Source organism: Balaenoptera borealis (assembly GCF_965194805.1).
Source record: "Balaenoptera borealis genome assembly, chromosome: 20".
In the NCBI taxonomy this organism is placed as follows: domain Eukaryota; kingdom Metazoa; phylum Chordata; class Mammalia; order Artiodactyla; family Balaenopteridae; genus Balaenoptera; species Balaenoptera borealis.
Window position 1 is genome coordinate 14,640,686 of NC_138879.1, and position 13,439 is coordinate 14,654,124.

Sequence of the window (13,439 nt, forward strand, 5' to 3'; positions counted from 1 at the left end):
AAATATTGGCGTATATCAGAAGGTCACACATCATCTTGTCAGTTCAGCAGCAAACCTAGTTACCATCCGTAGATGCTGGCAGCTGGGGTACCACAGACTGCCCTGCCTCACCTGCTGGGCCTGCTTGGATCAGCAAGGACTTTAAGTGACAGAAAGGACCAGGTCTCTCAGGAGTGAGGGGCCACAGGAAGATGGGAGAGCCCGGTTTTGGCAGTGCCTTACAGTCTCCCAGAATATTATCTGTGCTCTTCCTCCTCATGTTTATGCAGAGTTCTTTATATTTCAGAATTTCTGATTTTGTCCAGAGATGAAAATCAACAAGTCACAAAAGGATTGAGATAAACATTTTCACTGTTAAGTGTTAGGGCTGGTCCCTCAGTTTCAGTATTCCCAGGCAGGGCATTTTTGCCCCCAAGCCACTTCATTCTTCTGCTTTGCTTTTCCCTACATGTATTGTTTTAAATTGATCTCCAAGTCTTAATTTCTGCAAGTAGCCTCGGCTGTATCCAACAAAACTGTGTCCTGCCTCGTTTGTTACTTAGCCAAACATAAGAATCAATCTGGGGGCTTCCCTGGTGGCGCAGTGGTTAAGACTCCTCGCTCCCAATGCAGGGAGCCCAGGTTCGATCCCTGGTCTGGGAACTAGATCCCACATGCATGCTGCAACTAAGAGTTTGCCTGCCGCAACTAAGGAGCCCTCCTGCCGCAGCTAAGACCCAATGCAACCAAATAAATTTTAAAAATTTTTTAAAAAATCAATCTGTTCTGTCCTGTAACTTAGAGCTTAAAGAATTTGCCTCTTTTTAAGTTTAACACGTTTAGAGAACTTAGTCTGTGAAAGATACTGTATGGGGCACAAAGAAGAAAAAGACAGCCCCTGCCCTCAAGGAGCCCACAGTTGGGAGGGAGGAATGACAAGTACATAGAACTTCAACCGGGAGCAGCCTTGTAACCGCCAAAGAGAGTGCTAGGAACTGCTGTGAGCCCGTGTCCAGCTGCGGGGGCAGGAAAGGCTCCACGCGTTGGAGCTGAGCCTTGGTGGATACACTGACTTTCAGTCGGGAGTGAGGCCTGGAAAGGAGCAAAGGAGGCACCAGGTCTGGGGTGTGGGGACTGGTCTGGTTTGGAAGGAGCTTAGGGATGGAGGTGGAGGGAGGGAGGCAGGGGGGATATTGAGCCCTGTGGTAGCTCTGAGCCATTTGTACTTGAGTGAACAGGAAGTTGGGAGCCATTGACTCGGCTGAGCAGGTGAGTGACTCAACAGGTGCTCTGCTTCCAGATTAATCCAGCAGCAGTGCATGGGACGACTAGAGACGTGAGACAGACCTGAGAAAGAGGGGCAGCGGGAAGGGAAGAGGTGGGAAGGATGAGAGGCGTGCCAGAAATAGAATCAGGAGAATCCAGCAACTGGTTAGGTAGGCAGAGCAAGGAGGAGATAAAAGACACTTAAAGGCAGAATTAGAGAAAGCCGATTAAGGCCTAGTAATTTCAAGTAATGAAATTCAATTCAATGAAATTTCAGTATGTTCTAAGTCTCATTGTTTTTCTGAGAATAAATTGGCTTATTTTAGCTAAATTCAGCCCTGGGTAGCCTCTCTGTCTCTATTTCTATACAAAGATTAAAGATGGTAACATATAGAGACCCTGAGTTTTCAATTTAATTTTAATCTTGCAATTATAACTGAAGATTTCAAAATTGGTATTTCTAAACCATTAATACGTAAGTAGATTATAAAGGTATCCAGATACTGTTCTAGACCCTGAGGATACAGCAAAATACTTGCCCTCATAGAGCCTTCATTCTATGGGGGGAACAGATACAGAGATAAAGTACATAGTGGTAACTGACAAAGGATTAATCTCCAAAATATACAACAGCTCATGCAGCTCAATATCAAAAAAACAAACGACCCAATCCAAAAATGGGCAGAAGACCTAAATAGACATTTCTCCAAAGAAGATATACAGATTGCCAACAAACACATGAAAGGATGCTGAACATCACTAATCATTAGAGAAATGCAAATCAAAACTACAATGAGGTATCACACCAGTCAGAATGGCCATCATCAAGAAATCTACAAACAATAAATGCTGGAGAGGGTGTGGAGAAAAGGGAACCCTCTTGCACTGTTGGTGGGAATGTAAATTGATACAGCCACTATGGAGAACATTATGGAGTTTCCTTAAAAAACTAAAAATAGAACTACCATATGACCCAGCAATCCCACTACTGGGCATATACCCTGAGAAAACATAATTCAAGAAGTCATGTACCACAATGTTCATTGCAGCACTATTTACAATAGCCAGGACATGGAAGCAACCTAAGTGTCCATGGACAGATGAATGGATAAAGAAGATGTGGCACATATAAACAATGGAATATTACTCAGCTGTAAAAAGAAACGAAATTGAGTTATTTGTAGTGAGGTGGATGGACCTAGAGTCTGTCATACAGAGCGAAGTAAGTCAGAAAGAGAAAAATACTGTACACTAACACATATATATGGAATCTTTATAAAAAAAAAAATGGTTCTGAAGAACCTAGGGGCAGGACAGGAATAAAGACGCAGACGTAGAGGATGGACTTGAGGACAAGAGGAGGGGGAAGGGTAAGCTGGGAAAAAGTGAGAGAGTGGCATGGACATATATACACTACCAAATGAAAATAGATAGCTAGTGGGAAGCAGCCGCATAGCACAGGGAGATCAGCTCAGTGCTTTGTGACCACCTAGAGGCATGGGATAGGGAGGGTGGGAGGGAGACGCAAGAGGGAGGAGATATGGGGATATATGTATATGTATAGCTGAGTCACTTTGTTACACAGCAGAAGCTAACACACCATTGTAAAGCAATTATACTCCAATAAAGATGTTTAAAAACAAAAGTACATAGTGGTGATAAGAGCTGTGGAGGAAAGGAAAGCAGGGAAGTGGAACAGGGAGTGCCAGGTAGCTGGGCTGAGGTCGGGTGGGCGGGGCTGCAATTTAAAACTGGGACCCCCACTGAGAAGGTGCCATTGAGCAAGAACCCTAGGGGGCAGAGGAGTCTTTAGGCAGAAGGCATGGGTTGCGGGGGGCAAAGGTGGGTGTGCTTGGCAGGGAGAAGAAGGGCAGAGAAGTAGGAGTGGCTGGAGTACAGTGAGGGGAGGAAGGAGAGAAGTAAGAGAGGAACTGGGAGGCCAGTCATGTTAGGGATGCAGTGCTCCCTTACTGCGTGTGTGTGTGTGTGTGTGTGTGTGTGTGTGTGTGTGTGTATGTATGAAGTACAGTTGACTTACAGTGTTGTGTTAGTTTCAGGTGTACAACATAGTGATTCAGTTTTTTTTGCAGATTATATTCCATTATAGGTTATTATAAGATACTGGGTATAATTCCCTGTGCTATACAGTATATCCTTGTTGCTTATCTATTTTATGTATAGTAGTTTGTATCTGTTAATCCCATACTCCTAATTTGTCCCTCCCCCGGCCTTCCTGTCCCCTCAGAATATTTATTGTCCCCACCACTGCCTGGAACACAATTTATAGACAGTAACCTACATATGCACACAGTTTTAAAAAGAAATATATTACCCAACTGGTAATCTGAAATAATAAGAAAGTAGTTTTTAGTTACATGTATGTAATTTAACATGTAAAGGCTCAGACACATACTAATACATACCGACACTCCACCTGTGATTGAATGCTGTGCCTATTAACACCGACTAATAAAAATGCAGACTAGGATGGTGGCCGGATTTCCAAGATGGTGAACAATTCTCATAATATTCCAAACAAAAGAAGTACATCCTTACTTGATTTATACAGTAGTCACATTTTGAGAAGATTCATTGTGTAAACTTGTGCAAAAAGTGCTTTTGTGCTCCTATATAAAGCAGTGTAGGTTGTACACCCAGATAATTATTAAAGGTTTTTGGCCCACGTGAGTGTCTGGCAGGACATAAGAACAGCCTGCAGATACAGGGCAGTTTTCAGCTCTGCAGGGTTACCTAGCATTCCTGGCCCCCCACCAGGAGGGCCCCGTCTCTGGGACCACCAAGAAATGCCTTCACAGATTTCCTGAGCACTGCCTGTCGAGCAGTGCCCTCCCCAAGGAGACCACAGGTATAGGGCCTGGTGGCTGGTGTTAAGGATGTTGTTTTTTTCAAAGCCATTGGAGAAATCTGAGCAGAAGAGTGATATACCCCGGTGTTATGGACTGAATGTGTGTGTCCTCCCCAAATTCATATGTTGAAGCCTTAACCCCCCTCAATGTGATGGTATTTGGAGGTGGGGCCTTTGGGAGGTGATTGAGTTTAGATGAGGTCATGAGGGTGGTGCCCCCAGAATGAGATCAGTGCCCTTATAAGAAGAAGAAGAGAGCAGAGCTCACTATCCCTCCACCACATGAGTACACAGTGAGAAGACAGCTGTCTGCAAGCCAGGAAGAGGGCTCTCACCATAACTCAGCCATGCCAACACCCTGATCTTGGACTTGTAGCCTCCAGAACTGTGAGAAATAAATGTCTGTTGTTGAAGCCACCCAGGCCATGGTATTTTGTTATGGCAGCCTGGGCTAAGACACCTGGCCTCTCCTTTACAGGATCAGCAGGTGCTGTGTTGAGGCTGAACTGACGGGGCCAGGTGGAGGCTACTGCACTGGTCCAGGCAAGGGCGGACGTGGGCTTGGCCCTGAGTAGCAGTGGGGAGTCAAACTCAAATGGAAGAAACTTGCCGATGCAAACAGACCCCTTTAAGTCATCAAACTGGGGTTCTGTAGAGTATATACCTGTTATTCCACTTCATGGTTTCCTAACTGTTTACTTTTTTCAGGGGCCAACAGACTGGGAGTGTTTTTTTTTTTTCTTTCTACAGAGTGGTTTCGGCAGGTGCTTTTGTTCCTCAACCAAACACGTGTCGCTGTTCCCAGAAATGGAGATTTCTCACACCACAGCAGCAAACTACACTTAGTACAGAAAACGAGTTTTATTTGTTTTCAGAAACTAATTTGAGTCCTGGCATTTTACCTTAGGTGTGATCTTTGTAAGCTGTGATTTTGTAACTGTAGCAGCACCACTGGCTGTCTCTGAAATGTCACCAGTGAACGTGGCTGAGTGTGTTTCATTGCTGCACTCCCAGCCCAAATACAAACGGAGAATGTTGCTGTCATGTTTTGTGTTAGATTCATTTTACAAAGCTTGCCTTGGCTTGGTGGAGTTAAAGGACTTCCTTCGGTATTGCAACGGCCGGTTTAGGGCTTCTTACACTCCCCTTGGAATACTAGTTAATGCTAAGTTTGACTCTCAAATCTTCATCAAATTGCAGCTTGTTCTGTAGCAACCCCACTCCCATTCCCTTCAATCTCCTTTCCAGTAATAGTAGGTATGGAGGACTGGGCCTAATTTATTTAGTTAGTTATTTACTTACTTATTTTTTTGGCTGCGTCCCGTGGCGTGTGGGATCTTAGTTCCCCGACCAGGGATCTAACCCACGACCCCTGCATTGGAAGCGCGGAGTCTTAACCACTGGACGGCCAGGGAAGTCCCGGACTGGGTCTAATTTAGAACCATTCTTTACTAACTATAAAAATATGCTGCTCTCCCAGCCAGACAGGTCTAGACTCCTGAGATGTCCCCTGAATGCTTAATATTGGAGATTTCTTATGAGGGAAGGATTGAAACAAAATTAGTTATTTGAAGCTTGAAGAAAATCTTCCCACGTGACTTTCTAAGACCATGTGCCTCTTTTCATAATTCCTGCCTGTGCCGACAGTCACGCTGCACCCAGGCTAGAAAAGAGTGATGCTCTGCTCCTTGGTCACCACGTCCTGTCCCCTGGACCCGTGAAGCGTCTCCCAGATCTGACTACTTCTCCCTGTACCCCTCGCCAGTGTCCTAGCCCCGCTCTCGACGTCCACCTCCTGGATTCACATATCAGTTTCCCGACCGCCATCCCTGCTGCCTGCCTCACGCTCCCATTCACCCAGCACGCAGCCCCTGGACATAACCCTCTAGAAGGATGACTTGGACCGTGCTGCACTCCCTGCTGAAATGCGCTTGGTGTTGCCTGTGGCAGTGCTACTCCAAGTGCGGTCTGCCCACCCCTGTTCCTTGTCCGCGAGAAGTACAGAAAGGTAGTGTTAGCCTCATCCATGGTGGGTTGGAATTTTCAACAGCCGGCCCTTCACCACAGTTAGTTTGCGAAGCACCGGACCCCGGGGTGGAGTCTAAGCTCCTTAGCACACGTGCAAGGCCCTTCCCAGTCGGGCTGTCACCCACCTCTCCAGCCTCGGCTGCTTGCTGCCGCCACGATATCCTCTCCAGGTCTCGGAGACATCGGACCTTCGCTTATGTCCGTTCCCTGCCAGCAGCCTGCGATGTTGGGCAGGCCCCTGTTTATCCATTAAGGCCCCCTTCACATCTCACCTCCCGGACTCCTCCTGCAGGGTGACAGCCTCCCTCATCGAGCTCCGGGGGCACTTCGTTGCAGCCTCTCTTATGACGCTTCCTGCTTGCTGTGAATTTTTTTTACATTTGTCTTCCTACTGGACTTCTAACTCCTTGAGGGTGGGGTCTCTGGACAGGGAGGGATGCTCTAGTAAACTTCTGAGACACCCAACACTGACTCAGGTCCCAGGGAACCCGGAGAAACAGGTGAAGCTGGGCTTTGCCTCCTCAGGATGTACCGTCATGGAAGTTTCCAGTTCCAGTTTCTGATCTTGAGTTGCACATGGCTTTTTGTGACTTTCTGCAGTTGGTTTTCTGTCCTGTCCTTCAGGCAGTGCGCACATTCCCCTGAAGAGTCAGAGCTTTGCCCTCAGAGGTGTGAGGGAAACATGAGAAGGGGAGGTTGTGAAAGGGATGACTTTTCGTTAGTAGTTCTAATCTGTTTCCTCTTAAGGAATTTTCTAGACTTAAGGTATGCATCACTACCTTTCTCCCTCATTGCTTAAGCACGAAAAAGGTGTTTATTTGTTCTCCATTGTTTTGGAGGACTGAAAATTAAGTTTTTGAGAGGGGCTGTGTGAGAGGCCTGTTTCTGCTTTTGAGTCTCTTGAAAAAGTATTTTCTCTTTTTTGTGTTTTATATTTTATCATGAAAGATTCTAAACATATACAAACATAATTATATAATGAAGCCTCTTGTACCCATTACTCAGCTTCAGTAAGCACCAGCTGGTACCCAGTCTCATTTCTCTGTACCCCCATTCACGTCCCTCCCACACACCTGGGATTTGCTTCAGAATAATACGTCTCACCGTACGGAGGGGCTTATAAATAGCAGTCATCACACACAGTAGCATAGGTTTCATCTCCAGCGGGTGTTCTCTGCGGCATTGCTTGGAATGTATCGGAATACAGTTGTGAATGTTGAAGCACACGATGAAAGGCCAGTTTTGGCTGTGACTTTGTTACTGTCTTCTTGCTCATCTTTGGATGAACACTCCCATGGCTCAAGAATGAATTCTGTGAAGTTAGTGACATCCTGAGAGGCACTGGGGCGTAGTTCCACGCATTAAATTGTCTTATCCTCCTCCACAGCTGGTTATAGCCTGCAGTGTGCTTTTTTGGGTCTGAGTTACTTCTGCTGAGGTGAGGATGAGTAAGACCATAGAGTTCGACAGCCTTTGGTATGGGTGGTTTTTCAGATTACGTTGGTATTTCTACAGGATCGTCTTTGTCACACATGACATTTGGTGACTTACAGAGATTCCCCTGCAAGAAAGCTCATGGCATCCTCCCCCAGTTCTGATGAGATTTGGAATTTCACTGTGGATTTTAGGAGCTTCTGATTAGATGTCCATTGTATTTTATTTTATTTATTTTTGTTACATAAATTAACCCATGAATCATAGGCTAGCAACATTTCAAAGGGTGGCACTTCTACTGGTCCTTCAATTCCTTCAGTCTTCTGATGACAGACCTTACTGTGATGGCAGGTGGTATTGTAGGTCCAGGCACCACCAGCTACCGTTTTCATGCAGGAACCACGGTGCCAAATGCCCACAGCTTGTCTCTTCATCTTGGTTTTGCCACGGAAGGAACAAGTGTACTTGGCGTGCTGGCTGATTTCAGTTTTCTTCACCATTTTCCTGAGGGATGCACCATAATATGGGGTCCCATATTTACCCACGATTCCGACCGTCTTGGTGCATTTAGCCATGTCGCCATAACCTAGGTCCGAGCCCAGAGAGCTAGATGTCTATTTTAAAATGCTGTCCTCAAGAAAGCTGAACTTCGAGGAACATTTGAGACTTGCCACCTTACAACTTGGACCTAACAACTTCAAGGGGAGTTTAAGGCACAGATAATCAAAGTTCCTTCCCTCTGGAGGGAGGAAATGAGGATTCCCTGATTGGTTCACTTGAGTGCATGAACCATATTGGGGAGACTTAAGTTTTGAGTTAAACTTCGAGTGTGTGTGTGTGTGAATGACTTGTTTCTACCAATAAGTTTTATAAGAAAACAGTATTCGACCCTTAAGCATTTTCTTGAGGAAATAGCAGTTTTTGCCTTCAGACTAACCGATCTAGTTTCACCATCGGCTAGGATTCAAATCTCCATGTCCTCTTTAACTCATTCCTTTCCTGCACTTCATTTTTCTGATCAGGACAAAGTCCTGTTGATATTTTTCTGCCCCTCCTGTTTGGTTCCTGACCACCACCCTCCCCTGCCCCCACTGGCTCAGACCTTCTTACTGGGGTTATGGCATTGCCTTCCTCACCACCCTTTGTGATTCCTTCTTCTCCTCTGTCTCATCCACTGTGTCCCCTGGTGCCTGCCTGTCTCACCTTCCTTCAGAGGCTTGTACCACGTTTCTCTTCTTCTCGGAAGCCTCCAGCTGCTCCCTCCTTAGTGCCCACCCCACCACCTCCCAGAGTCTCCACCCCTTTCTCCTCCAAGGTCTCACCGCCTACCGTGCAACCACCTTTCTTGTTTTGCTCGCAGAAGGAACGAGGCTCTCAAATATTTGGCGTACGGGCACGCTTACAGGGAGCACAAAAGCAGTTGGGACTTCATTTGTGGTCTTTTGGTCCTTAAATACCTTTCAGGAGGGCCAACCCAAACCATTTCTGGTCGCTGCTGGAGGTGCACTTAGAAGGGTCTGGTTTGCAGAATTTCTAGCTGTGTCACGACATCTAACCTGTACCTGGAGAGGTCTCCCAGTCAGAGAGGCAGCTGGTTTTTAAATGCCAGGTGTGTCGGGGCCAGCTGGGCGGTTGTGCTTTAGAAAGAAGGGGTGAGGAGGAGCAGGGCAGTAAAGCCAGTGCCCATCTAGACGCCTCCGGAGAAGCAGTGTGTTCCAGAAATATCGATGCTCATCTAGGGAAGGGGAGAGAATGATCTCATAGGGCTCCCTGAGCTCCAGTCAAATGGGCAGCCTGTTCTGGCGGCTTCTGTAATCAAAGCAATCTTATTCCTTCCTCCGTGGAAAGTAAGTCTGCCCAGAGTCTCCTCCAAAGAGGGGCTGTCGGTCCCAAACAGCGGTTTGAGACAATTATTTAAATTGTGGTTGACTTCATCAGAGGCATTTTTCTGTGTTTGGGGAAGCCTGAAATAGTGCTGACAGGGTCCTTCTTGCTCGTCCCCTGGGTTTCTCTTCTCTCTTCCAGCCCTGTGACATTGTAGGATCAGACTCTCAAGATTTATACGACAGCTGAGGGCAGGCAGGAAGAACAGGCCTTTCTTTTTAACCCCCTGGAAAGGTATTCCTTAAATAGCTTTTTTTTTTTTTTTTTTTTTTTTAGCTCCTCTTCTTAAATTTTTTTTTCATTTTAGAAAAACTTCAACACACACAAAAGTAAAGAGAATAGTAAGAAAGCCACATGCACCCAGCCACCCAGCTTCGGTGAAGATCCACACGTGACGTCCCCCTCCCCCCTCCTCCATCGTTTTGAAGCAAATGCCATATCATTTTTTCCCATAAATTTAAGTAATTTTTAAATGTGAGTCAACAAACGGAGCTACACCTGGGCAGTTCTTTTTAGCTTTTATCATGTAGGTTTTCGTGTGGAAAAGTCCTTCTCGTTAGGATAAACTTATCAGAATGATTATATCCCACATGCAGTATTGGATATCTTAAATTATCGACCTCCTTTCATTCTGCAGACAGCATTACCTGCTAAGTATGAGGGGAGCAAAGACCCGGGCAGCAGTTACACAGGAGTTCACGCTCTGATTATTCATTGAACTGTCATAAGCCCCAGGCACTTTCCTGTGTGTATTTCACAAGAAACAAAATAGATAGTCCCTGCCCTACAAAGTGCTTAAAATTCAATCCAGCCCCCAGATCTTTGAGAACCAGAGAGGCCACATGCAATTAAGTGCCTGTCCCCTGAGAAATGTGGTAAGTGCATCATAAGAACTTACCAAGGGAATTAATTCCCTGGCGGTCCAGTAGTTAGGACTCCACACTTCCACTGCAGGAGGCCCAGGTTTGATCCCTGGTCAGGGAACTAAGATCCCACAAGCTGCGTGGCAGCCGAAAGAAAAAAAGAACATACCAAGTGCAGTAGGCGTTCAGTTTCTGATTTCCTGGAGAAAGGGGCATTTGAAGGACAAGCGGAGGTAGATAGATGGAGTTGGGGCAGGTAATGGTGAGCACAGAGGCTGACATGAAAGCATGGGCTGAGTTTGGGGAAGAGATGTGATGAAGAAGAATTGGGCCCAGGTTTTACAGAGCCGTGAATGCTTGAGGCCTGTGGTTCCTTTGTGTGCTGAGGGGGCCCTGGGAGCCACAGCAAGCTCTCGAGGCACTGCAGCTAGTCTTAAACTTTTAAGAGAAATTCAGCAGTACTCCACAAGTGTCAAACACCACGTGGGCCTGAGGTAGTTGGTACTTTCAACATTAGATTGTGCTACTTTCCTTTCAAGGATGTGTCTTTGCACAGCTGAGTTTTGGGCCGTCGCTGTGATACAATTCAAATACCACATGAAAATCAACATGGAACGGTAATGAGAGTGGCTGTGTCTAACAAGAGTGTAAGATTTGGAATATGTGCAGCGCCCAACAGGTACACACATCCCGCTAGTGAGTAATTACGGTTAAGAATGAAATAAACATTTCTCTTTCAGTTTACGTGTAGTAGTATTTTTTTCCACATGGCCTCTAAGTTGCGAGGCCCTAAATACTTAAATCGTTTGGACCTAACCACTTAATAAATGGAACCATTAGGTATTTCTTTTGGCCTTGGGCCTTGTGAAGAAATTACCGAGACCCTAAGGGTGCTGTGAACCAAGAAAGTTTGGGAACCTCTGACCTGAGCCACAGAGATGGAAGGTATTCAGTCGGCAGAGGGGAGCCGTTGTAGGATTTTACGTGGAGGAAAGACAAGAGCAGATTTGCCTTTGTCAGCCCTCGGGCGGTGGGTGGAGTTGCATGTCTGAAGGGCAGAGATCCGAGACAGGGAGCTTGGTTAGGAGACGGCCGTAGAGCCAGTGGGAAGTGGTGACTGCCACATTTTGGTGAAGGAGAGGAAAAGGAGGACATAGATTTTTGAGAAACGTTTAGTAGGTCGAATCTTATAAAATTCAGGATCTAACTGAATGGGAGAGGGTTAGAATTAAGAGAAGGGGAGGGGAGTCAGGAGAACTCTGAGCTTCCAGATTGTGTGCCCGGGTGGAAGTGGGGTCAGCGAACCGATCTGGGGGATGCAAAAGGCGGAGCAGGTTCAGGATGGATGACAGGTTCGGGGGCTGAGAGGCTCCATCAGCAGTTGGAAGTGGGACTGGGTCAGGGGCTCCACTGGAGAATGTTGTCAGATGTCACGTGGAGACCTAACGAGAAGGATTTGTCAGTGTTTATTAGACTCGGCCACTGGAGCTTGACACTGGCAGTTTTGACCTTATCCTGAGGGTAGGGACCAGAGAGCAGTGCCTTGAGAAAGGTATGGAAGGTGAGAGGGTGAAACAGAGGATCCGGAGCATATTGGTTTCCCAGTATGGCTCAGCGTCAGAATTACCTCACGTGTTAAAAATTCAAATTTCCTGGCTCTACCTACAGAATCAACTTCCTGAGGGAAAGACCTAGGAATCAACATTTAAAAAACTATAGGCAAAAAAAAAAAAAAAAAAAGGTTCTGAAGAACCTAGGGGCAGGACGGAAATAAAGACGCAGACGTAGAGAATGGACTTGAGGATACGGGGACTGGGAAGGGTAAGCTGGGACGAAGAGAGTGGCATGGACATATATACACTACCAAATGTAAAACAGCTAGTGGGAAGCAGCCGCATAGCACAAGGAGATCAGCTCAGTGCTTTGTGACCACCTAGAACGGTGGGTTAGGGAGGGTGGGAGGGAGACCCAAGAGGGAGGAGATATGGGGATATATGTATATGTATAGCTGATTCACTTTGTTATACAGCAGAAACTAACACACCATTGTAAAGCAATCATACTCCAATAAAGATGTTTAAAAAAAAATCTTTCTGGAATTTTGATAGGAATTGCATTATACTTGTATATCAATTTGGGAAGAATTGGTATCTTTTCTATGTTGAATCTTCTATACTATGAGCATGGTATGTCTCTGCATTTTAGATCTTTTATTTCTCTCATCAGCATTTTGAAGTTTTCAACATGTAAGTCTTGTCCCTCTTTTGTTTGATTTACACCTAAGTATTTTTTTAAGAACTGTACATGATACTGTGTTTTTAATTTTGATGTCAACATGTTTATCAGTTGATTTTTGTGTGTTAAAAAAAATTTTTTTAAGATAAACTCTAGGCAACTTACACATTGCTGGTGGGAATGCAAAATTGTACAGCCCCTTTGGAGGACTGTTTGGCAGTTTCTTGTCAAGTCAGATGTAAACAGTATGGCTCAGTCATTCTACTCCCAGGTATTTTCCCAAGAGAGATGAAAATATAGGTCCAAAGACATGGACACAAATGTTCCTAGCAGCTTTATTCACGTTTTACCAGCCAAAAATTGGAAATAACCCAAACATCCATCAACAGATAAATAAACAATTGGTGGTATGCCCATACAGTGGAGTACTATTCAGCAACAAAAAAGAACAAACTGATACACTCAACATTATGGGTGAATTTCAGAAACATGATGCAGAGAGAAAGAAGCCAGACACAAAAGAGAACCTCCTGTATGAATTCCATTTGTGAAATTTTAGAACAAACATAACAGATCTGTCAGTGGTGTCTGGGGTGGGGGTTAGGGTATTGAATCTAAGGGGATATGAGAAAATGTTTCAGGGTGATGGAAATATTCTGTATCTTGATCGTGAGGGTAGCTACGTGGATGTGCGTGTTTTTCAAGACTCATCGAGGGAATTCCCTGGTGATCCAGTAGTTAGGACTCTGTGCCCTCACTGCCAAGGGCCCAGGTTCGATTCCTGGTCGGGGAACTAAAATCCCACAAGCCGTGCAGCATGGCCCAAAAAAAAAAAAAAAAAAAAAAAGACTCATCAAACTGTACACTTAAAGTGGATACATTTA

The 13,439-nt window shown here is 45.5% G+C and overlaps 1 protein-coding gene and 1 pseudogene across 8 annotated transcripts in view; one reads left to right on the forward strand and one right to left on the reverse strand.

Annotated features, from left to right (window-relative positions):
• ERN1 (endoplasmic reticulum to nucleus signaling 1) overlaps positions 1-13,439 on the forward strand; it is a 98,305-nt gene that overhangs the window by 42,685 nt on the left and 42,181 nt on the right. The window lies entirely within an intron of this gene.
• Positions 6,125-12,271, reverse strand: LOC309619048 (large ribosomal subunit protein eL43 pseudogene; annotated as a pseudogene). The gene has a single exon. The product of its transcript is annotated as a large ribosomal subunit protein eL43 pseudogene (transcript).